Here is a 22,584-nt window from a genome sequence, read left to right on the forward strand (position 1 = left end):
AATCTGGTCAACTTAACTTTTCAGTTCCTCCCTTTACCATCCCTCCCCGCTCCCCTTCAAATCACCTCTTCCACTGTACTGACCTCCCTTCCACTTTCATGGTTTATGTTTTTTCTTTATTTTTCTCTAGCTTCTGCATGTGAGAGAAAGCATTTGACACTTGACTTTATGAGTCTGAATTATTTCACTTAGCATGATGTTCTTCAGTTTCATGAATTTACCAGTAAATGCCATCATTTTATTCTTCTTTATGGCTAAGTATGTATAACACATTAATCATTCATCTGTTGATAAGCACCTGGGCTGGTTTTATGATTTACCTATTGTGAACTGAGCTGCTATAAACATTGATGTGCTTGTGTCACTATAGTATGCTGATTGTAGTTCTTTTGGATAAACCCCATGGAATGGATATCTAGGTCATGGTTCCTAGTCTTAGTCATTTGCAGGATCTCCATATGGCTTTCCAAAGTAGTCATACTAATTTGTAGTCCCACCAGAAATACAATGGTACCTCTTTCCTCAAATCCTCACCAGAATTTATTATTTATAATTTTGGTAATTACATTCTAACTGGAATGTAATGAAATCTCAATGTAGTTTTGAATTGCATTTCCCTGATTTCCAGGGAATGTTGAACTTTTTTGCAAATATGTGTTTGCCATTTGTATGTATTCTTTGAAAAAAAAAATGTCTGGGGATGGGGATATAGCTCAGTTGGTAGAGTGCTTGCCTTGCAAGCACAAGGCCCTGGGTTCAATCCCCAGTACCACAAAAAAAAATTCTTTTGCTTATTTAGTTCTTTTGCTTATTTATTAATTGGGTAATAATTTTGGGGGGGGGGAAATAAGTTTTTTGAGTTCTTTATATATTCTGGATATTAATCCCCTGTCACAGGAGTAGCCAGACAAGATTTTCTCCCATTTTTTAGGCTCTCTCTTCACACTCTTAATTGTTTTGTTTGCTGTGTAGACATTTTTAACTATAATGCCACTACTCTTATTGATCTTTTATTTTCTTCCTTGAGCTTTAGGGGAAATTGTTAAGTCTTGTTAAGGAACTGCATGCCTGCACCAATATATTGAAATATCAAAACTATGTTTTCTTCTAGCAGTTGAAAATTTCTGTTCTAATTCTATCGTGGCCTAGGCATAAGGTGTCCCTAAAAAGTTCAGGTATGAGATGGTGCAAGAATTTTCAGAGGTAAAATGACCAGCTGATAAGAAGTGTAAAACAGTCAGAGAAATAGTCTGTTGATGGTTTACCTGGGCAGTAACTGTAGGCAGGTAGGGTGCAGCTGGAGGAAGTACGTCACTGGGGGTATGCCTTTGGGGCTTATATTTGAACTTGGGAGCAGAACTTTTTCCTCTACTTCCTGGCTGCCATTTACTGAGCTTCTTTCTTCTGCCACATACTTCTGACATGATGTTCAAATAAGGCCCAAAGCTTTGAAGGTGGCAAACCATGAATTGCATCTCTTAAACCAGGAGCTACCATAAACTTTTTTCTCCTCTGAGTTGTTCTTGGAGGTTTTTTTGGTCATAACAGTGAAAAGATTGACTGAAACAAACCCCCAGGTCTTTAACCCACTTTGAGTTAACTTTAGTGCAGGGTGAGAGATAGGAGTCAAGTTTCATTCTTCTGCAAATGAATATCCAGTTTTCCTAGCACCATTTGTTTAAAAGGTCATCTTTTCCCCAGCTTATACTTTTGGCAACTTAATGAACTATCAGATGACTGTCTATGTGTGTTTGTCTCTGAGTCTTCTATTCTATGCCATTGGTCTCCATGCATGTCTGCTTTGGGGCCAATATCATGCCATTTGTGTTCCTTCAGCTCAGTAGTATAATTTGAGATTAGGTTTGGGATGCCTCCAGCATCATTCTTCTTGCTCAGGAATTCTTTGGCTCTTCTGGGTCTTTTATTGTTCCAAAGGAATTTTAGGACGTTTTTGTCTAATTCTGTGAAGAATATCATTGGTATATTAATGGGAATTTCATTAAATCTGCATAATGCTTTAGTGATCATTAATTAACTGGTGATAATTGATTTTGACAACATTAATTCTGTCTATCCAAGAACATGGGAGGTCTTTTCCTTTTCTAAGAGCTTTGATTTCTTTCTTAAGTGTTCTATAGTTCTAATTATAGAGGTCTTTCACCTCCTTGGTTAGATTTATTCTTAAGTATTCTATTTTATTTTGTGATATCATTGTGAATGGGATAATGTTCCCAATTTATTTCTCAGGAGAGTCATTATTGGAGTATAGGAAAGCTATCATTTTTTATATTGATATTGTATCTTGCTACTTTGCATCAATTTGATTATCAGTTCTAGAAATATTCTGTTGTTATTTTTTGTTCTTCTTAGATGTAGGATGACATCATCAACAATCAGAAATAATTTGACTTTTTCTTTTCCTACTTATATCCCCTTAATTTCCTTCTCTTGCTTGATTGCTCTGGATAAACTTTGAAGAACTATGTTGAATAAGAGTTGCAAGAGTTGACATCATTGTCTTGTTTCTGATTTTAAAGGAATAATTTTAGTTTTTCTCCATTTACTATGATGTTTGTTTTGAGTTTATCATACACAGCAATCTTGGTTAGAGCGTGTTATCTTTCAGAGTTTTGTGTATATTATTCTAAGACCCGACTTTCAGGGTTTGGAGTGAGAAATCAATACAAATTCTAACTGACTTACATCTAAATGTAACTTGCTGTTTTTCACTTGCAGCTTTTATAAGCTATCTTTGTTTTGTTTATGGGGTATTTTAATTATAATGTGTCTTACAGGGAATCTTTTTTGATATTATCTCTTTGGAGTTCTCAATATATCTTTTATTTGGATTTCTGTCTCATTCTTAAGGTTTGGAAATTTTCTGATACTATTTCACTTAAAAGTTTGTGCATTTCTTTAGTTTGTATTTCAGTGCCTTCATGTATGCCAATGATTCTTTGGTCTCTTAACATTATCCAAGCTTTCTTGAATATTCTTATCAAAATCTTCTAACATATTTTCTTTATTTTGGACTTTGTTTTCAAGTTTATATACTTTGTCTTTGAGGTCTAAGAATATGTCTTCCCTGTGATTTAATCTATTGTGATGCTTTCAATTGAATTCTTAATTTGGTTTAATGAGTCATTGTTGCCACCTGCAGCAACAAACCCCGGGGAATTTATCGGAGGTGGACTGGGAATGAACTACTTCTATTATCTTTTTCTGGGCTGCTTTTTTGCTTGCTTGCTTGTTCCCTAGTTTATAGAGGAAGAGAGGCTTGCTTGCTTTTAGAGGTCCTACACTTTCAGAGAGGCTACTTCTTAGAGGTCTGCTGCTTCTTCTTGGAGATGCCTCTAGAGGTGTGTCTACGTCCTATCAGAGGTGCTGCTTATCAGAGGTGCTTCCTATAGGTGCGTTCTTAATCCTCCTTCCCAGGTGAAGAGAATGTCTTATATACACTAAGGCAGCCAATCAGCTTAGGATTAAGTAGCATGATTGGAGCACATGCCATGTTACCAATCAAGAAATGGGGAACATCTATTGACCAGGAGCACAGAAGACACATCAACCAATCAAGCAAAAGGTCCTAAGAGTTCACGCCATGTTAACACTAATTATGCGCCACCTCTTGGCCCAATGCCAACCGCCATCCTAGAGCCTCTTAAACATGTCTCCACAAGTCATATCCAGGATTTCTATTTTTTTCAGAATATCTGTCCCTTTCTTGAAATGTTCCTTTACTTCCTGTATATTTATTCTTTTGTTCATTCCTTAGAAATTTAAGTTCATTGAACATTTTTATTATCAGCTTTCCAAATTCTTTTTCTGGCATTTTCTCTACTGTGGAGTCCATGGGGTCAGTTGTGTTGTGAGCTATTTGGAATATCTTGTTTCCCTGATTTTCCATATTGTTAGTATTTCTACCTATCTTTTGGGATAATTTTTTCTTATACCTTTTTGAGAGGAATTTTTAGTGAATTGTTTTCACTTTACTGTGTGTTCTGGCTTGGGCCAATAGTGCAATGTCAATATTTGCACTCAATTTTTGAACTTGCTACTATGCCAAGTGTCATACCAAATTGAGAAGAGACATTAATCCTCCATAATTATGATCACTTTATAACAATTCCTTATATTAATAATCTTTAAGAAGAACTTATTGACAGTGCTCTTCAGTAATCTACTCATTGGTTTTTCTTGGCCAAATTTTTGCAGTAGGGTGTTTTCTTTCTAGGGCTTCAGTTATTATGCAATTTATTTCTTCTCAGCTCTGACAAAAGTGGTCAAGATTGTTTGGGGAATCTGGATGCAGAGTTTCACTGCAGAGTTTTCATTCCCTTCTTGGATGGATGACTTTGATGACCCTGCTCTTTCTGAAAGTTCCAAACTATGTGCTGGGGGCAGGAGAATAAAATTCATCAGTCTATCCTGCAGCCCTACCTCAGCATGGAAGAGATAACTCAGGGTTCAGCAGAGTTGGTCTGAATATAATTGGTCTCAGTCCCTGCCCCCACCTATGACAGCAAGGCTCCTAATCTCAGAGCTAAGCTTGACTGTTTCAAGCGAAAGAGCATTTTTGCTTTCCTCAGTTTTGTAGACTCAATTTTCTGGTGATGAATTGTGTTTTGATTCCCTCTTGGAAAACTGCTAGATAGAATGGCTTCCTCTGAACCACTTATTCCATTCTCCAAAAGGATAGACCTATTATGAAGCTGTATTCCTGTCATTAAATATCCAAACACTAGAGCAAGTGGGAAGTGCATCAACCCCTTTAGACCCAGTGATTTAGGGGGCTGAGGTTACGGGATCCAAGTTTAAGAAAAGCCTGTGAAACTCAGCCAGAACCTCTAATACCAGCTACTTGGGAGACTGAGGCAGGAGGATTATAGGATTACAGGCAACCCTGGGCAATTTAGTGAGACCCTTTCTCAAAATAAATTTTAACATGGGATAATGATGTAGTTGAGTGATAGTGCACCACATTCCCTGCTTTCTTTTCAGGATGCCTGGTATTCTCCCTACAGATCTTCTAGTACCTATGCAACTGAGGAACCTGCACCTCCTGAACATAAGAAAAGGAGGCTAGAGACGCATCCAAATCTGTAGGTCTTATTAAAATGTTCTATTAGAAATATTTGTGAATTCAGACAGTAACCTCATCACAAGTATAACTCTTATACAGTATTTGTATCAGATGCTAAATAAATGTGCTAGAGTTAAGTTTATGGGAAGAAATGATTGTTTGGTATGTCCCCATAATGAGCAAACTTGATTTCTTCCCTGGTCATTGACACTCCTACTTTTAGAAATGGTCCCTGCCTTCAGCACCCATTTAATTTTACCATTTTAAATTAGAACCTCAGAAGCAAACGTATACTCTAGCTTTGAGAAACCACAATCAATGTCCTTGCCCTGATTTCTTACTCCCTCTGCACCCTGACAGACCCTGGTGCTCTCTCCCATGTGTCCCTGAATAGTGTGTGGGTCCCCTTCCTTCTGGGAACTCTTTTTAATGCAGTCATTTCCTGCTTTCTTGGTCTCACCAAATCTGAATAATCATAAAACAGTATTTTATTTCATTTTTTAAGTTTTTTCTTCTTTTTAAACCAACAAGGGCCATGAGTTTTGCCTGGGGCTGGCTCCTCTTCCTTGCCTTTCTGCAGTCATATGGTCCTAGTGAGTAAGCAGGCCTTATGTGTGACTGCCCATAGTGCATTTATTTGTTTTACAATTGCAGAGCATGTGGACCCTATTTAGAGTTTAATGCTATTTATGAATTCATTCAGATGTCTAAGGTGATTCTATTTTGGGGGGCCCCAGAAATACCATTGTCTCTCACTTCCCTGGTGACCATCTCCTCTGTGCTGCCCCTGAAGCCCCATCCTCCTTCACCCCAAGTGCAGGCAGCAGGCCTAGGCCTCAGCTGTGGTAAAAGGCACCACATCAAATCAGAGGCCATCTCAAGGTTGAATCATCACAGGAATAACCAAGTAGGGCCAGCGGGTGAGTTGTCAGCAATTACAGGAGACTCCGGGGCAAGGACAAGTTCCTTAGGAGCCCAGGATTTACCCAACATCACTTGAATGGTGGTGGGGGGGGGCGGGTAACAGCACAGAATGATGATTTTCTTTTTAAAAAAATCAACAAATATGGTCTTGGGTTGTGGCTCAGTTGTGCAGTGCTTGCCTAGCATGTGTGAGGAACTGGGTTTGATTCTCAGTATCACATAAAAATAAATAAATAAAATAAAGGTCCATTGACAACTAAAAAAATTTTAAAGACCAAAAAATACATAAATAGAAGCATATATATATATATATATACATATATATGTATATATATAGATATATACACACACATGTATACTACCAAAGACCATAAAATCTACTCAAATTAACAGTTTAAGTAGGGTAAAGAAGGGCAAACATACAACTTCTCACAATATAAACTATTGTTTATAATATGAAATTACTAGAAAAATAGTTAAGGGAATGTCACAAATTATAAAGATAATTACATGGCAGAAAGGCAATCTACTTACTAGAAGGTGAATATACTTATTGAATGCTTGTGTTTCCAATACAGTCAACAAATGGGTAATACAGTAGGATGAAGTTCAGACAAAATGTAATTTGCCCATCAGGAAGTATAAACTATTAAGTTGTCAATACACTGGATAAAAAAATAAACAGCATTTCTATATATATTATTCCAAGCACACCAAATAACTGATGTTGAAAGATCACAACCAATGATGCTGCAGTCAACAAAACAATTCCAAAATCGATTAGAGTTGAGTTTAAGGAATAAAACTGGTAAGTAAAAAAAAAAAAAAAAAAAAAAAAATCACCTTAATAAGCTGAACAGCAAGGTTTAAAATGAAGGTGTGAACATTTATTAGTAGTGTTTAGAAGGAAATTTATTGCACTGAAATGCCCACATTACAGAAAGGATAATTAAATAATAAAAAGATAACTCAAAAATGATAACTCAGCTAATTAATAAAAAGATAACAAAAAAACATAACTCAATTAAAGGCATTCACTTTAAGACAATGGACAATGAAGACCAAAAATTTAAACCCAATGCAAGCAGAAGGAAAGAAACAGATAAGAACAGAGCAATGAAATTGAAAACAGCAGAGAAAGATCAATGACACTTAAAGGTAGTTCTTTTAAAATATATTAATAAATATATTAATAAATCTCTAGAAAGACAGAAAGAGAAGCTGTCATGATGGAGATATGAGGAGTCCTGCAAAATTCATGTGTGAGACAATGAAGGTTTAGAGGTGAAGTTTGGGTTATGAGAACTTTAACATAATACCCTGATAGGAGATTAATCCCCTGATAGGGATTAACTGGGTGTTAACTGTAGACAGGTAGGGTGTGGCTGAAGGAGGTGGGTCACTGGAGGGTGTGACTTTGAGGTTTATATTTTGTCCCCCTCAGAAAATTGTTCTTTTCAGGTCTTTTTTCATAGCAGTGAAAAAGCTGACTGAAACAGGATCTCTCCCCCTAAGCCAGGAAGACCTGGAAAGGATAAGGATGAAATGCTAAAACAACTCTACGCACACCAAATAACAACATGGTGAAATGGACCATTCCTCAAAAGCATCATATTTACAAATCTCTTTTTGAAGATGAACACAGAGAATTGGAAAAGTTCTATAACCATCAAAGAAATTGACTTGGCAATTACAACTCATGAGGAAAAAAATCTCCAATCCCCAATAGTTTCAATGTCAATTCTATCAAATATTTCAAGAAGAAATAACATCAGTTTCACTCTGTCTCTTCCAGAAAAATTGAATAAGAGGAATCACATCCCATCTCACCTCCTCACGGACAGCATTGCCCTGATCCCCAAATCTAAGACATTACAAGAAACAAAAAGCCACAGAGCAGTGACCCTCACCAACTGTGTGCATTTGTGGCTTCTACAGAACCAAAGAGAAAACATGATGATGGAGCTTCACATTTTGGGATGAAGCTTAATAGCATGACTGTACTATAAAAACACATTTAAAGTGTTTTTAAAGCATTCTCTCATTGGGACAGGATTGGAAAACTCTGAACCTTCATGGAGACAAAGGTGCAAGATCAAGAAGTGACAGGCACTTTGCCACCAGGAGCTTGCAGCCATGTGGGAAAAAGGCAGTCACTTCCCAGGAAGATCCCCAGAAGAGGGAGGGATCACAGAGTCTCACAAGTGTCAGGACCCACTGGTTTAGGAAGGGTCCAGAGGACAAGAGTCCTATGGAATCCACAAGCCAGTGCCGATCCCTGGTGCCTGTGCCCTCCTTGGGCACCCAGCATGGCTGCATCTGCCCTTTGGTGAAGCTTTCTGGGAATTGATTCCTCAGAGACCTGGGATCCCATCTCTTCTTCATTTAAAGACTCTTGTAATAACATTGAACCCATCAGAAGAATTGATAAATTATGAATGACTTTTATTTTTGATGAGTATAAAAGAAACATGTGCTTTGAAACCATGGCTGTTAGTGTCTCTAAACCGTGATTCTGTCCTTGAATGATTATAACAATATCTAAAGGTTTGCCACAGCTGGCCCACCTGCTCTGTGTCTTCTCAAAACCACATTTTGTAGTCCTATCCTCCAGCGCCTCAGAATGTAATGGTATTTGGAGATAGGCCCTTTGAAGAGGTAAGCTGAATCTCTTCAGGTGGGCTCTAATCCAATCTGGCTGGTATCTTTTTTTTTTTTTTTTTTTTTTGTGGTACTGGGGATTGAACTCAGGGCCTTGTGCTTGCAAGGCAAGCACTCTACCAGCTGAGCTATCTCCCCAGCCCAGGCTGGTATCTTTTTAAGAAGAGAAGATTGGGACATGGACACTCACAGAGAGGCCACCACGTGAGCACACAGGGAGAAGACAGCACCTAAAAGTCATGGAGAGAGACCTCAGGAGAAGCCATTGTGGCTGGGCATCAGATTTCCAGATTCTAGAGCTGTAAGACAATGAACTTCTGCTGTTTAAGCCATTCAGTCTCTGTTTCTTTGTTACAAATTACAGTAGCACCTATTTCTGTAAATGTGGTCTCTGTTCTAATAGCAGGCTTTGTATTTTTGGGCCTGTCCACAACAGGGGATGGCAGGGAACAAAATCAAGGCACTAAGTAACTCAGTGAGACCCTGTCTTCCAAATAAAATACAAAATAGGGCTGGGCATGTGGCTACATGTTCGAGTGCCCCTGAATTCAATCCCCAGTACCTTCCCACCCCAATTTATGTCTACTTAAATAATTTACCTAATTTTTAATTAGTTTTTTTTATTACCACAAAACAGCAAGTTTGCTGTGTACATATAGATATGAGTTCATTGTCAGGTATCTGTATTGTGAGATGTTTCTCCCAAGTTACTGGCTTGCTTTTTACATTCATAGTAATTTTTTTTTCATTCTCATCCTAGGTTTATTCAATACATTTTCATCACTACACAACAAATATAAACCCAACCTTATCTAAAATGCTACAAAGTTATAAAATTTAAAACAAAGGTTATAGTACTGACTGTACAATAATAGAGAGAAAAAAGCAATGTACACATCTCAAAGGTATCCTGAAGGACCACCATAATGGCAGTCATGACCTTGCAGAGCTGGCTTGCAAGTTGCTCACCAATTTCCAAGAGTAAGGGACATGTGGGGCAGGGGTGTGTGGGAGGGCGTAGAAAGACAGAACCATTTGTAGCAACTAACAGGTGGAGGGACAATCCTAGAGGTCGGAAGAGAATTCAAGCAGGGGGGAAAATGTCAGGCCTAACAGAAATGGGGCTTGGTCCCCCTTCCTGTGGACATAGCACAGCAACAGAAAGGGTGTTACCAGGTTTGCATTTGCCAGACTGGCTCAGGTCATCTGTGAATAGTATGGATCACACTGCCACCTGGAAACTTGCTGGTCCTGGCTGGCTCTGCCACTGAACAGACTTAGGAATGGAAATGGGTGAGCTTTCTAGCCAGAAAACTGCAGCACACCTCACTGGGCACAACTCTGAACCATCAGCACTTCTGCAGCCAGAACCTGCCTGCAGATAAAAGGCCTCAACTGCTGCCTTTGAAGCCTACCCAAGTAAGGGGTCCTTTCCTGCCCACCCTCCTTCAGCTAGGAAAGTATCACCACTGAGCTGGGTGGAACATAAGGTATAGATGAGTTTTGGTGGCTTTATTTATCTGGAGGACTTAGAACTGGAGAGGTTTCTGTGATGGCAGTGGCCTGGACAGCAGGACTGCCTGCTCATGGGGGGGCTGCAACTTAGAAAGCATCACCCCATCCTCATCTGCAGGGGTTACCTATGCCAAGTGGGAGGTGGCATCCTCCTCCTCCTGGTAGGGCTGAATTGCAGGGATGGGGTTGGCCTAGACCAGGGGGCCAACACAGCAGTAGCAGTGATCTCCTGGCCACCAATTTGTCATCCAGGTGCTTCAGTTCCTTCTCAGCTTCATCTGGATTCTCAAACTCCACAACTGCATAGTCTTTGGATAGATGAGGATGCATCCTTTCTATAGGCATGTCAATCATTTTAATTTTTCCATAGGTGGAAAATATCTCCATGATAAGATCCTTGGTCACATTTCTGGTGAGCCTTCCAACAAGCACTTTGGTGGGATTAGGGGAAGGGCTCCACTTTTTCCTCTTTTTTTCATCTTTTTTAGGTGGTTTATATTTGGAGCAGAAGCATCACCTGTGCCATGTCTGTGCCAAGAAGGGCTGGGAGATCCGGAAGAGCTGCTGGAACAGGAGCTGTGGGATGTGCTGGAGTTCCCCAGTCCCTAGATGCAGAGGAGGAGTTGTAGACACCACTTGAACCTGTGCTGCTGCTGGATCCTGAGCTGGAGGTGGAACTGCACAGAGACTGTACTGCTGCTGCTTCCACTGGAAGCACTGAGCCTTTTCCGAGGCTTATCCCTGCCACAGTCCTGTTCGACTCCTTGGTGTTCCTTTTGTCTTTAGAGCAATCCTTGGACTTCTCATCAGAGCAGTTCTTGAATTTGGTAGGAGAGGGAGCCCTGGTGCTGGACTTTTTATTATTTCCTTTGACTTCTAGCAAGCTCTTCTTTTTCACTGCTGATAAATCCGTTCTCCCCTTGAGGTGTTCAGTGCAGCAATTGTGGCTCACTTAACTCTCAGTTCTAACTTGAGTCTGAGAAAGGATCCCTAATGGATTGCAATTTATACTAAAGTGAGCATCTTCCTGATGCCACCACCTCCTCCTGCTCTCCTCAGCTGCTCCCTAGTAGTGTATTTTTAAAAGAAATTGTTGTAACTTATTTTGGTTTTCACTAATGGTTAACTTTTTTTTTTTTTTTTTTTTTTTCTGTTTCAAACAAAATCACTCCTTACCTCAATCAAGGTCATGAGGACTTTTTCCTGTTTCATTTTCTGAACTTTATAGTTCTAGATTAGATTATAGTCCTAGATTAAATTTAGGCCTGTCAGACATTTGAACTAACTTTTGTGTGTTCTGTTAGTTTTCTGGGGATGCTATAACACATGGTCATGTACAAGGTGTCTCCTAACAACGGACATTTACATCCTCACAGTTCCAGAGGCCCAAAGCCTAAATCAAGGTGTTGTCTGGTCTCTGCTCCCTCAGGTGGCTCTGAGGGAGAATCCTCCTGACCTCTTCCAGCTCCTGGGCTGCAGGTGTTCTCGGCTTGTGGAAACATAATATAGGCTTCCCTCACTTCTTTCCAAGCCTCTCTCCACTGTTTTTCCTCTCATCTGTATCTCCTCATCTTGTACAGACACTTGTCATTGGATATAGAGACTCCCAACTAGTCCAGGACAATCTCATTTGAAAGACCTGATTTTATTACCTTTGAGAAGGTCCTTTATCCAAGCACAAAGTCTCTTTTGCAGATACGGGAGCCTACGACCTACATGTCCATCTTGGGGATCACAATCCTGTGACAAACTGACAGATTTGACTCCATGGAAAAGTTATAGGCCAGGGTATATGGGCAATGACTAAATAGAATCCATTTTGTTCTGGGACTCCATGTTATGTAGGAAATGCTTCTCCATGGGAACACCCTGCCTCTGTACCCATCATCAGTTACTTAGCATGACATGTTTAGCAATACAAAATGAAAAAATGACAATTCTTATATGATGCACAATTGTTCTCTTTTTGTTTCCTATTTCTCCTAAACAATGCACCATGTGAACGGTGATGTCAACAATGCTTGTTTAGATGTTAGTAATCATTCTTTCATTTGTACCTAGATAGGGTCATTTTGATTCACTTCCCCCTTCTAATGATTTTAGGTCTCATGATGTTAGTTTTTAATTTTGAATCATAGAAACAGACATTTATGATTGATGTACTGATTTATGGTATAAGAACCCCTGCAATCCTATGGTTGGGGCTCTTCTCCCAATAGCCATTTTTGGGGCATTGTGTGAGACAGTGATTCTTAATAAATACTTAATAAAGACTTAATAAAGGCTTAATAAAGACTCTCAAAGTTGGACTTCTTAGTGGTGATCGGTCTGTTCTTGAATTGTGCCCCATAACAATCCAAACCTTTTATATACGTGATGTGAGATGAAGTTCATAGGTCATATTTTTATATTTGAATAGTAAGTTGTTCTACTGTTGTCTTTTGAAAACCATTCATTCCCCATTAAATCATCTTAGAGTCTTTTTTAAAAAAATCAATTGACCATTTGTATGTGGATCTGTTTCTGTGTTCTCTCTTTAGTTCCACTGGTCTGTATGCCAGCCTCCATGCTGATACCCCACCACCCTGATTAATGTAGCTTTAATTATTCTTTCATCCCTGAGATCAGGTAATATAAATCCTTAGCTCTTCTTCAAAAATTATTTTATCTATTCTAGTGTTAGGGTCCCATTCCGACTAATCCCTGGAGAGTCAAAGTGAACACACAGTAATGCAAATTACAAAATGAGGTTTTATTAAAGCAAGCTTGAGCCTGGACCGCAACCAGCCCCTCAGACCTATACAATGGCTGGGGGGAGGGAGCGGCCCCGAGTGGTGAGAAAGCGCTCTATTTAAGAGCTTTTTCCAACATTCATACACAAGGACCTGTACATTATTGGTTAAAATTCACACAGCTAAATATTTGTCCTCTTTTGGTTTGGTCCCTCCACTTTATTTGAATCTTACTGGGTCCCGCCAAAACTGAACGGTCCTGGAGGGAGCAGGGAGGAGGGAAGGAGTGAATTATGAGGGAGAGGGGTCAGGGCTAGGTTCCCCTGTCCTTGATAGATGGGGTCTCCGGACAGCTGCACATTCCTCAGGTAGATATCTCTGAACAGCCTTGATAAGCCCGGGGCCCAGCACATCCCATTTGACCTGTACTGGCCCTCGAAGGCGCCGCTGTGGCTGCCGGCATCCTCAGTGCTTGCATGCCCTTTTCCTGGGGGTCCGGTTCACAAAATAGCTTGTTTATACAAGAGGGCTGCACGGATGGCACCCCGTTCTCAACACTAGGTCATTTGAATTCTCACATACGTTTTACAATCAGCTTGTTAATTCCTACAAAAAAAAAAAAAAAAAAAAAAAAAGCCTGCTGCTTTTCAAGATTGTATTAGATTTATATGTCATTTTGGTAGAAAGATACAAATTTATATCTCATTTAGTATGTGAGTCTTTTCATATTTCACTTAAAGGAAGCTAACAAAGCTTAGCTTAGGTCTTTATTCATTAGTATATTGATAAAAAATTTTTGAAGTTTCCTAACTTTAATCACAAGGATCAGTAATAGTGGGGTGGCAGCTAAGGGGAGCTAATCAATAAAGCTTTGGGTTTGCACATTCCTGCATATATACTGAAATCCTGACTTAAATCCCACATGGCTGACCAGCAGGCATAACATGCCCTGTTAAAACTCTGTGAAAACTCTCTGTACTGTGAACATTGATCAATCCAGAAACAGCAAGTACTCCCCATTCTGCACTATCCTCTTATCCCAAAGCTTTTTGTGATTCAAGTTATCCCCACCTCCTTATCTACAGTCAATGGAAGTTCAAGGCAAACAAATTGCTTTCCTTCCCTAAAGTATTATAAACACACACTTGTCTCTTTGGCCCAGTGGACATTTTTGAAGTTGCTATATGGCCTTGCTGATGTGAAACTTGTCCTAGAATCTGGTCCTTTTTCTTATTAGCCCCTGTAATGGTTTTATAACCCATTTCCTTAAGATATCCTTGGTCTCAGGAATTTTAGTTTTACAGTAACTACTGACAAGTTTTTTTCCCTCTGGGTTTCAGAAATTAGTGATATGAAGATTAAATAAAATAACCAATAGGCTGTTGGGGTTGAGTGAGAATTCAATTGTAGAAGCTCCTAGGTGGACACAGGGCAGTGTAGTGTCTAAGTCTGTGTCCAGGGGAGAGCAAGGAAGGGCTGCATTCTGGCTGGTTGTGTAACTCCAGGTGGCTGCTTCTTAGAGAACAGGGTCTCCAGGCAGTAGAAAGACTTCTAGAAGATGAGAGGTAGGGAGAGATTCCCTATGTCAGACACTGCTAACAGGTTCTTCTTTCACTTGTCAAGTCTGCTCATTCTATCCCAGTCTTCATTCATGTAATTCGTATTAGGTCTGGTGTGTTTCTTTTTTTGAACTAGTGATGTAAAATGTGCTGTGTGCAAAAACTCTCTTTTCCTATTCTACAATTTAAAAAAAAAAATCATGGTTCATTGTAAGGAATGATGGAGACTGGATTTTTAAAGGAAGCTTTATTTGCTAGACAAAGACCAAATTCTGGGCCCTTCCATACTCATAGTAAGGGCATTGTCACTGGTTTCATCCTTCAACTGCCTGCAGTAAGTTGCACTGGGCCAAGATGCTGGACATATATATTCCAACTAGCCCAAATTCAATTTGTGCCAAGTGGCCATTATATGTCCTTCTACCCTACCATCTGACCTTTATTATTGTAAATTCCTAGTCTAACACTGACTGCTTAGCAAAGACAAACAAAAAAGATGTCCGAACATGACTGATCAGCTTCACAAGATGGAAGCTCTTCCACCCAATCTGGGAATTTTGGAGGAATGGCAGAAATCCTGTCTGCTTCCATTAGAGTGTTTCTGTCTTCACCCAGGATGGTACTTGACAGCAGCATACATGACCTGTCTTGCACATCATTTTTTTGTGGGGAAGCGATACACATTACCTGAATTGTCAGAATAAGCATGAAGGGAGTGGATGCTTTTTCCATGTTACAATGCCAAGTGTGTCCATGGTACACATTTTAAATGTTACCAAAGTTACAAACAAGGAGAGTATACAATTGCTCTTTCTGAGTAAATTGGTCAACATAGTCAAGCCTAGCCTAAAGGTTTAACAAACACATTGAAAGAAAACGTTCGTGCATTCATTCCTATAGACCAGGAGAGTTCTCCATGTCTAATATGAGTAGGGTAAATGAAGTAGGAAAAATCAAGGAATGGGCGTTTTAGAGTGTTACCCAGACCTAAAAATCCTTTGCCAGAACTGCTCTTTAATGGAACCTACAGATGGAGTAGAAGGAAAGCACACACTCATTTCTGAACCAGTGAACAAGAATCAAAAGAATGCAGTGAGGAGCCTGTGCTTCAGGGTAGAGAGCTTGCAATGCTGCAGCCAGGGAGGTCTCCAATGGAGGAACTGCAGGTTTGTAATAGTGAACATCACAGCGGTCGTTTCAGGTGCGCTCGCTGGAAGAAGGAGCAGCCCGAGGCTCCCCAAAGAGGAGCCGCCTTGCAGGAGACACCTCACAGAACCAGATGCACTTCCATCTGTCCTGCGGGCTCTCCGCGCTTCTCGCTGACAGCCCTCCCGCATGCGCAGGTCCTTGGCCAGAGGCACTATGGCGCTCGCAGGCCGCCGTCCAACCGTTGGTTGTGGCGGCTGCCGCCAGGCGCCGCGCAAGCGCGAGCGCGGGTGGCGGTTTCCCAACTACCGGCGCTGCTCTCAAAGCGGCATCCAGAGTGGGTTCCCAGCCCAGAGGTACTGGACCCGCGTGGCTCTCCCTTCCCGAGTCCGTCGTGCGCTGGTCTTCCGTCCTGGGCGGCGGGCCTCCCCGTCGTGTGTCTGCTACAGCGCCGCCGCCCGTGGCCTGTTCTCACCTGGACGCGGGCGGCGCCCAGACCAGGTCCTGAGCGGCCCCGCGGCCTCCTGTCCTGGAAGCGAGAGGTTGGTCGCCAAGGCGGTGCGAGAGCGGAGCCTCCGCTGTGTAGGAGCAGCGGCGTCTCCTCTGCAGGTGGCTGGTGTCCATGTCAATGGAGTTGGGACCCTCCCAGTGAGACGTGTGCGTGCTGGAGATTGTCAGCGGCTTCCGCGTCCTTATGCAGAAGGACACTCCTATTCGGTGACGCTGGCGACTTTGCAAAAGGGACTACCTAGTCGCTTTTGCCCTTCTGCTGTGGTTGCGTCATGATGGACGTACAGTCATAGGTTGGCTGTGGTGGAAGAGTCTGGAAAATGAACTCGATGATTGGATGAGAACCATCTGACCTAAAGACGTTTTGTAATAAAGAGATTGATATTTCGTTATTAAATTGTGTGGTATTCATCGATTGCACATGTGAAATTGATTGCATGCTCTCGTGTGTGTTGGGGGGTTACTGGGAAGTCCTTGTAGGTATTTCCAGGTGCAAAGAAGTTTTCCTTTTGTTTTGAGGGGCATGATAATCAATGGGTGGTGATTTGTAAAAGAAAATAAGATGCTGTGCTTGTCTTTGTAAGGATGGTAGGAATTCAGAGGGCATGAATGGTTTGTCACTCTTCCTTTTGTGGGGTGGCAGTGCCCCTAATGTGTTGACATGCATTCAGAGTTCAGGGTCAACCCACTGATGAGTCTGGTATGTATTCACAAGTGTGCATGATGGTGTCTGGGTGGGTATAGGAGACCAAGGAAAGTCATGACAGTTTTTGTGAGACTCTGTAGGCTTCAGTGTATTTGGAGGGTGTGAGAGACCACTGAAATAAACTGAGGGAATTAGGGTTAGGTGTTTGCAATAGGATTTTGTAATATTTTACCTGTGGTCTTGTCGTTGTTTTGGTCCATGAATGCACCCTGGGATGTTTGGGTATAATGTGTGTGTTTGCATATGGGTTATGTTAAGGAACATGTTTGGGTATATTTCTCTGGGTTTGCAATGTGATTGTGAGAGCTGGGAATTGGAGGAGGGGTATTTGTACTTTCAGGACATGGTGCTTGGTAATGTGGGGTTTTGTAAAAAAATTTTTTTTGATTACTTGTGTATATGCATTTGAGTGCACGAAGGCTGGTCAGTTACTAATTTTGTGGTGTAGTAGGATGAATATGTTCAAGCATAGTGTGGAGTTGGCAGGGTTCTATGTTTTGGAAGACAAGGAGTTATTTCTTCATTTTTGTGAATGTGTGAGCTTGTATATGAAGGTAGTATAAGTTTTTTTTTTTTGTATATTTGAGGATATTTGCCTATTTGTATGTAGTGGGTAACTGCGTAGAGATGAGATGCCTATGAAGTTACTTGTATATTGAGTTTGTGTTGGCTTCAACACCGCAGGGGTGTGTATGTGTGTTTTGTGTTTTTGCACACATGTGTGCGTGTTTCTATTTGTGTTGCATGTACTAGCAATAGTTGTGAGAAGGCAGAATATTTAGGTGTCATTTAGTATGTGTATCCAAGGGACTCGGAAGTTGATGTCTGATGTTGATGTCTGTATTAAGTAGAAAGTTATTTGTATGTAACTGGGAAGGAAGGAATGTATATATGGGATGGAAAAGTGACATTGTGCTTTTAAACAGGGGCTGTGGAAATTCTGTTAGTATGTTTTAGAGATAAATAGTACAGTTCTTTGTTATTATTTGAATAGAAATAATGTTTGTTCTAGTAGGGTGTGATAATTTGAAATTTGTAAGTGAGCTTATGTAGTTTTTATATGATGTGCTGGAGATATTTTGTGTCTTGGGCATGCAAATTGGTTTTTGGATTTGAACATGGGTGCACTAATTCTGTAAGTTTCTTCATTGGGAATAAGGTTGCTAGGAGTACTGAAAGTGTATTTCTTCAGAGAATGTGTGACATTTCTAGGAGCATATAGGATTGTTTGCAGAACTTGGCAGGTTGCTTTCTGGAGATGTGGAATACTGTGTAGTTTTAGGGAATCTCTATATTCATGTTTTGGAAATATTTGTGTGTCTGTCCATTACTCTGTGGAAAGTATGTCTATATTGATCCATATATAGAGATTAATGGGTGCGTGGTTTTTCATGTGCTTGTATTGAACTTTCTGCCTCATGCATGCAATATTATCATTTTTGTGTTTTGTGTGTAGGCACACAGTGATCAGGTTCATGGATTTGTGGATGTTGTATTTAGAATTTGTGTATAAATAAGATGCTCAGGAATTGTGTTTGTGTTTATTGTTGCACATAATTCTTGAAGATTTTGGTGATGTTAGTAGAATGTGTGGTCCTGGTGTATAATTACGGTTAGTCTCACGCATTTGAGAAGTCTAGGTTGTTGGTGGCTGAGTGTGTCTTGGACTCATGGGGCTCTTGGCATGTGTACTTTGGAAGATGCAAGAGGTACATTGTGTGCTTGGGAGACAATTGTGTCTTTATGTATTGTGGAATTAATGTATTTTAAGAACTGTGGGATTTCACGTGGTTTTATTTTTATTTCAAGAGGTGACTGGTTGTGTACTTTTTGGTTTTGTAGTCTGTGCCTGAAGGATATTTATTGGGTATTCATAGGCAGTGTGTTTGTTGTACATGTGTGGGCCCAGCCCATGTTGTACATGTATGAATAATCATAGGATTGTGCATGAACATTTAGGAAGAATAGGGTATTTTTCTGCAAAAATTTATGTAGTAACCAGTGGTGTTTCTGTGTGTTTATTGTGGAGATATCAGTTGTGCATATGTTCAGAAGTTCTGATGTGTATTTTTGTCTGGAGATGTGAATGCAGTTTTGTTTTTGTATTTGAGGTTGCAATTCAAGTTAGTACATTTGAGGGCAGGTGAATTTTGTGCACATTTACTTTGTTGGCTGGAGCTGACAGGAACCAGCTACTGTAGCTGATGCAGCTCATCCCTTTAAATTTGGTGTTCAGTGGCATCCCCTCATAAGGTTGAAATTAGTCTTGAGATAGATATACCTCATACACTAAAAGTCAAGACTTCCTTACCTTCCTCTGGATTATATCTTAAGTGTTCACTAGGACACCACCTGTGTGTGTGTGTGTGTGTGCATACTATTTTTATGACCAGGCATCTGTGTGAAGGAAACCTATTCAGGTAACAATGCATTGATATCTTGGAGATTCTACATGTATTGTGAGTGGGGCATCAGAGACCCTTTTGGAAGGCATTGACCCTGGTCATTCTGATCCACTGCTTTGCTCCTAAGTGAGTTAGTTCATTCTTCAGGGCCAAAGAACCTGCATGTCTGTTGATTTCTGGCTCTTCCTCATGCAGGTGGATTCAGCAGTGTATGCTCCTTAGGGAGGCAGTTTCCTCTTCAGCATGTGTGTGGTCCAGGCAGAAACTTTTTAATGGTGTCATGTTTGTGATGGGCAGCAAGCATAAAATTGTGGGGTTTCCTAGACAGTAACTGAGATGGGAAAAGTGCTCTTCCATGTCAACAGTTGAGAATCAGCTGGGCAGCTACAGATGCTGTTGGCTTCTCTGAGGGTAAGCTGGTGGATGAAAATACTGTGCTCTACATTGTGAGGCTGCTGAAATCCTACAGAACCTCTCCCCCACTTCCATCTGTGTCATGGATGGTGTGTGCTGGTGGAGATCAGGCAGCCCTTCCCTATGGAAACCTGAGGCTTCAGATCTAGAAGGGATCTGCAGGGACCCCAAACCTTAGAGAAGATTTTGGTTTCTGTCTTGGTAGCTCTGTTCCATTGTATCATGTTTTGAAGTAACATTTTCCATGTTCTGAAGGGTAAGGATTCTCTTCCTGAGGGAAGGGAATCCCTGCTTGATGTTTGTCTTACAGTGTGGTGCCACCTTCTTCATTTTCTCCATTCCCCTGGAGTGGCTGACCTATCAGTGAGCTACAAGCTGAAGGTGGTCACCAGAGGACCCTATAACCTGCCCATCCTTTCTGGGACTTTACCTGAGGTTTTCTGTGTCTGGTTCATTAGGCTGATTCTCCTTCTGGCTGTTATCTAGGGATGGTTGCTGAGCAGGTAACCCTTTGTGTGTGAAATGGCAGAAGGAGTAAGTGGGGGGAATCTCAGTTCCCTCTAAGGGTTGGATAATCACCTTCTGGAAAGGCTCATGAGTTAAAAGCTTGGTCTCCAGTGGATGATGCCATTAGGAGGTCAGGGGATCTTTAAGGAGGTGGGATATAGTGGAAGTCAATCATGTCATTGGGGTTGTTCTCTGGAATGGGATATTAGGACCTGGGCCTTTTACTACCCTTACCCCTTTACTTTTTCTCTTTGATTTCTGGCCATGTTGAAGTGAGCAGTTTTCCTCTAGCATATTCTACTAGTCAGCCACGGGTCCACAGGAAACAGGGCCAAGCAACCTTGGATTATAACCTCCAAACAATGAGCCCAATGTAATCTTTCCTCCTTTCATGGTGCTGATCTCAGATATTTTAATACTGTGACAGATGACTGATTAACCCAGAAATAGACCGAATTAATACTGTCAAAGTGGCCATATTACCAAAAGCAATGCATGGATTCACTGTAATCCCTGTCAAAGGATAAATAATGATCTTGAAATAGCTAGAAAAAACAGTCCTAAAATTCATATGGAACAATAAAGACACAGATAACCAAAGGAACACTGAGCATAAAGAACAAGGGTGGAGCATTCTGAATTCCTAACCCTAAATTTTACAACAAAGTTATAATAACAAAATTAGGAAGAAATTGGCATAGTAACAGACAGGAAGACTAAAATGATAAAATACAAAACACCCATGCAGACACAGTTATCTGATTGTTGACAAAGATGCCAGAAACCTACGATGTAGCAAAACCAGCTGTTTAAACAAAAGGTGTTCAGAAAACTGGATATTCATATGAAATGAAACTGCATCCCTATCTCTCACCTACACAAACGTGCACTCTCAAGTGAATCAAAAACCAAGGGATCAGTGGAAAAACTTTGCACCTTTTAGGAGGGGACACAGGCTCAACACTCCAACGTACAGTCAGAGGCACTCATTTCCTATGTAGGACTGCTAAAGCTTTAAGTACTTTCAAATATTATTTTGTTTAATCTTCTCAACAATTCTGTGATATGAGTATTATGAGTGAAATAAAAACAAGTAATTATGGGGTGTAATTCTATTTTTAAAAAATTTCTGCATAGCTAAGAAAATATGATCATGAAAAGACAGCCTATAGAATGGGAGCATGTCTTTGCCAACTACTCTGACAGAGAATTAATATCCAAAATATATTTTAAAAAGCCCCAAAAGATTATATATTGAGAAAGTAACCTAATCAACATTGGGTCAAATGAATTAACCAGACATTACTCAAAAGAAGAAATGCAAATGGACCACAAATACATGGCAAAAATGCTTAACATCCTTAGCAATCAGAGAAATATGAATTGAAACTACATTGAGTTTTCATCTCATCCCAGGTAGACTGTCAAGCTAAATGATTGACATCATTATAAATGATAATAAATGATAATAAATGCTGGTGTGTAGGTAGACAGAAAGGAATACTCACATATTGTTGGTGGGAATGCAAAGAACCACCACTAGACACTATTGCAAACACCACGCGTCCATCAGTGTCTGAATGGACCCAGAATATGACCCCACAGTTCCATACTTTCTAGTCTGTCCCACAAACCTAAAATCAGCATGCTATCATGATGCATGCACCCCAGTATTTATAGCAGCATAATTCACAGTTGTGAAGTCAGCAAACCAATCTAGGTGTCTGTTCAATGAATGGACAAAGAAAATGTGGTATGTATACACTATGGAGTTCTACTGAGCCACAAGGAAAAAGGAAATTGTCATCTATTGGTAAGTGGATGGTACTAGAGGACATCATGCAAAATGAAATAAGCCAGGCTCACAAAGTTGAAGATTTGATGTTTTTTCCTCTCTTGGGCAGGTGCTTAAGAGGAAAAGGAATTTTTAAAAGGGATCTCATGAAAACAGAAGGGAGACCAAAACAGTAGAAGAAAGGAAATGAGGTGGAGGGAGTAGAGGAGGGCATGGGGAAGTCTCAAAAGACTGAGATCTAACAATTTCCAGGACTATGTTGAATAGCAGTGGTGAAAGAGGGTATCCTGTCTTGTTCCAGTTTTTGGAGGAAATGCTTTCCATTTTTCTGTTTAGAATGATGTTGGCCTTGGGCTTAGCACAGATAGCTTTTACAATGTTGAGGTATGTTCCTACTGTCCCAAGTTTTCCTAGTGTTTTGAACAGGAAGTGGTGCTGTATTCTGTCCAATGCTTTTTCTGTATCTATTGAGATGATCATATGGTTCTTGTCTTCAAGTCTACTGATGTGATGAATTACGTTTATTGCTTTCTGTATGTTTAACCAACCTTGCATTTGCTTTCTGTATGTTTAACCAACCTTGCATCAAGTGGGATGAACCCCACTTGATTGTGGTGCACTATCCTT

The 22,584-nt window shown here is 40.4% G+C and overlaps 1 long non-coding RNA gene and 1 pseudogene across 2 annotated transcripts in view; one reads left to right on the forward strand and one right to left on the reverse strand.

Annotated features, from left to right (window-relative positions):
* Positions 1-22,584, forward strand: part of LOC306642744 — an 838,964-nt gene that overhangs the window by 472,974 nt on the left and 343,406 nt on the right. The window lies entirely within an intron of this gene.
* Positions 10,305-15,811, reverse strand: LOC306642625 (annotated as a pseudogene). The gene is made up of 2 exons: positions 15,746-15,811; positions 10,305-11,102 (listed from the first exon to the last, which is right to left on the reverse strand). The product of its transcript is annotated as an uncharacterized misc_RNA (transcript).

The sequence above is a fragment of the Sciurus vulgaris genome (assembly GCF_902686455.1).
Source record: "Sciurus vulgaris genome assembly, chromosome: 13".
NCBI lineage: Eukaryota > Metazoa > Chordata > Mammalia > Rodentia > Sciuridae > Sciurus > Sciurus vulgaris.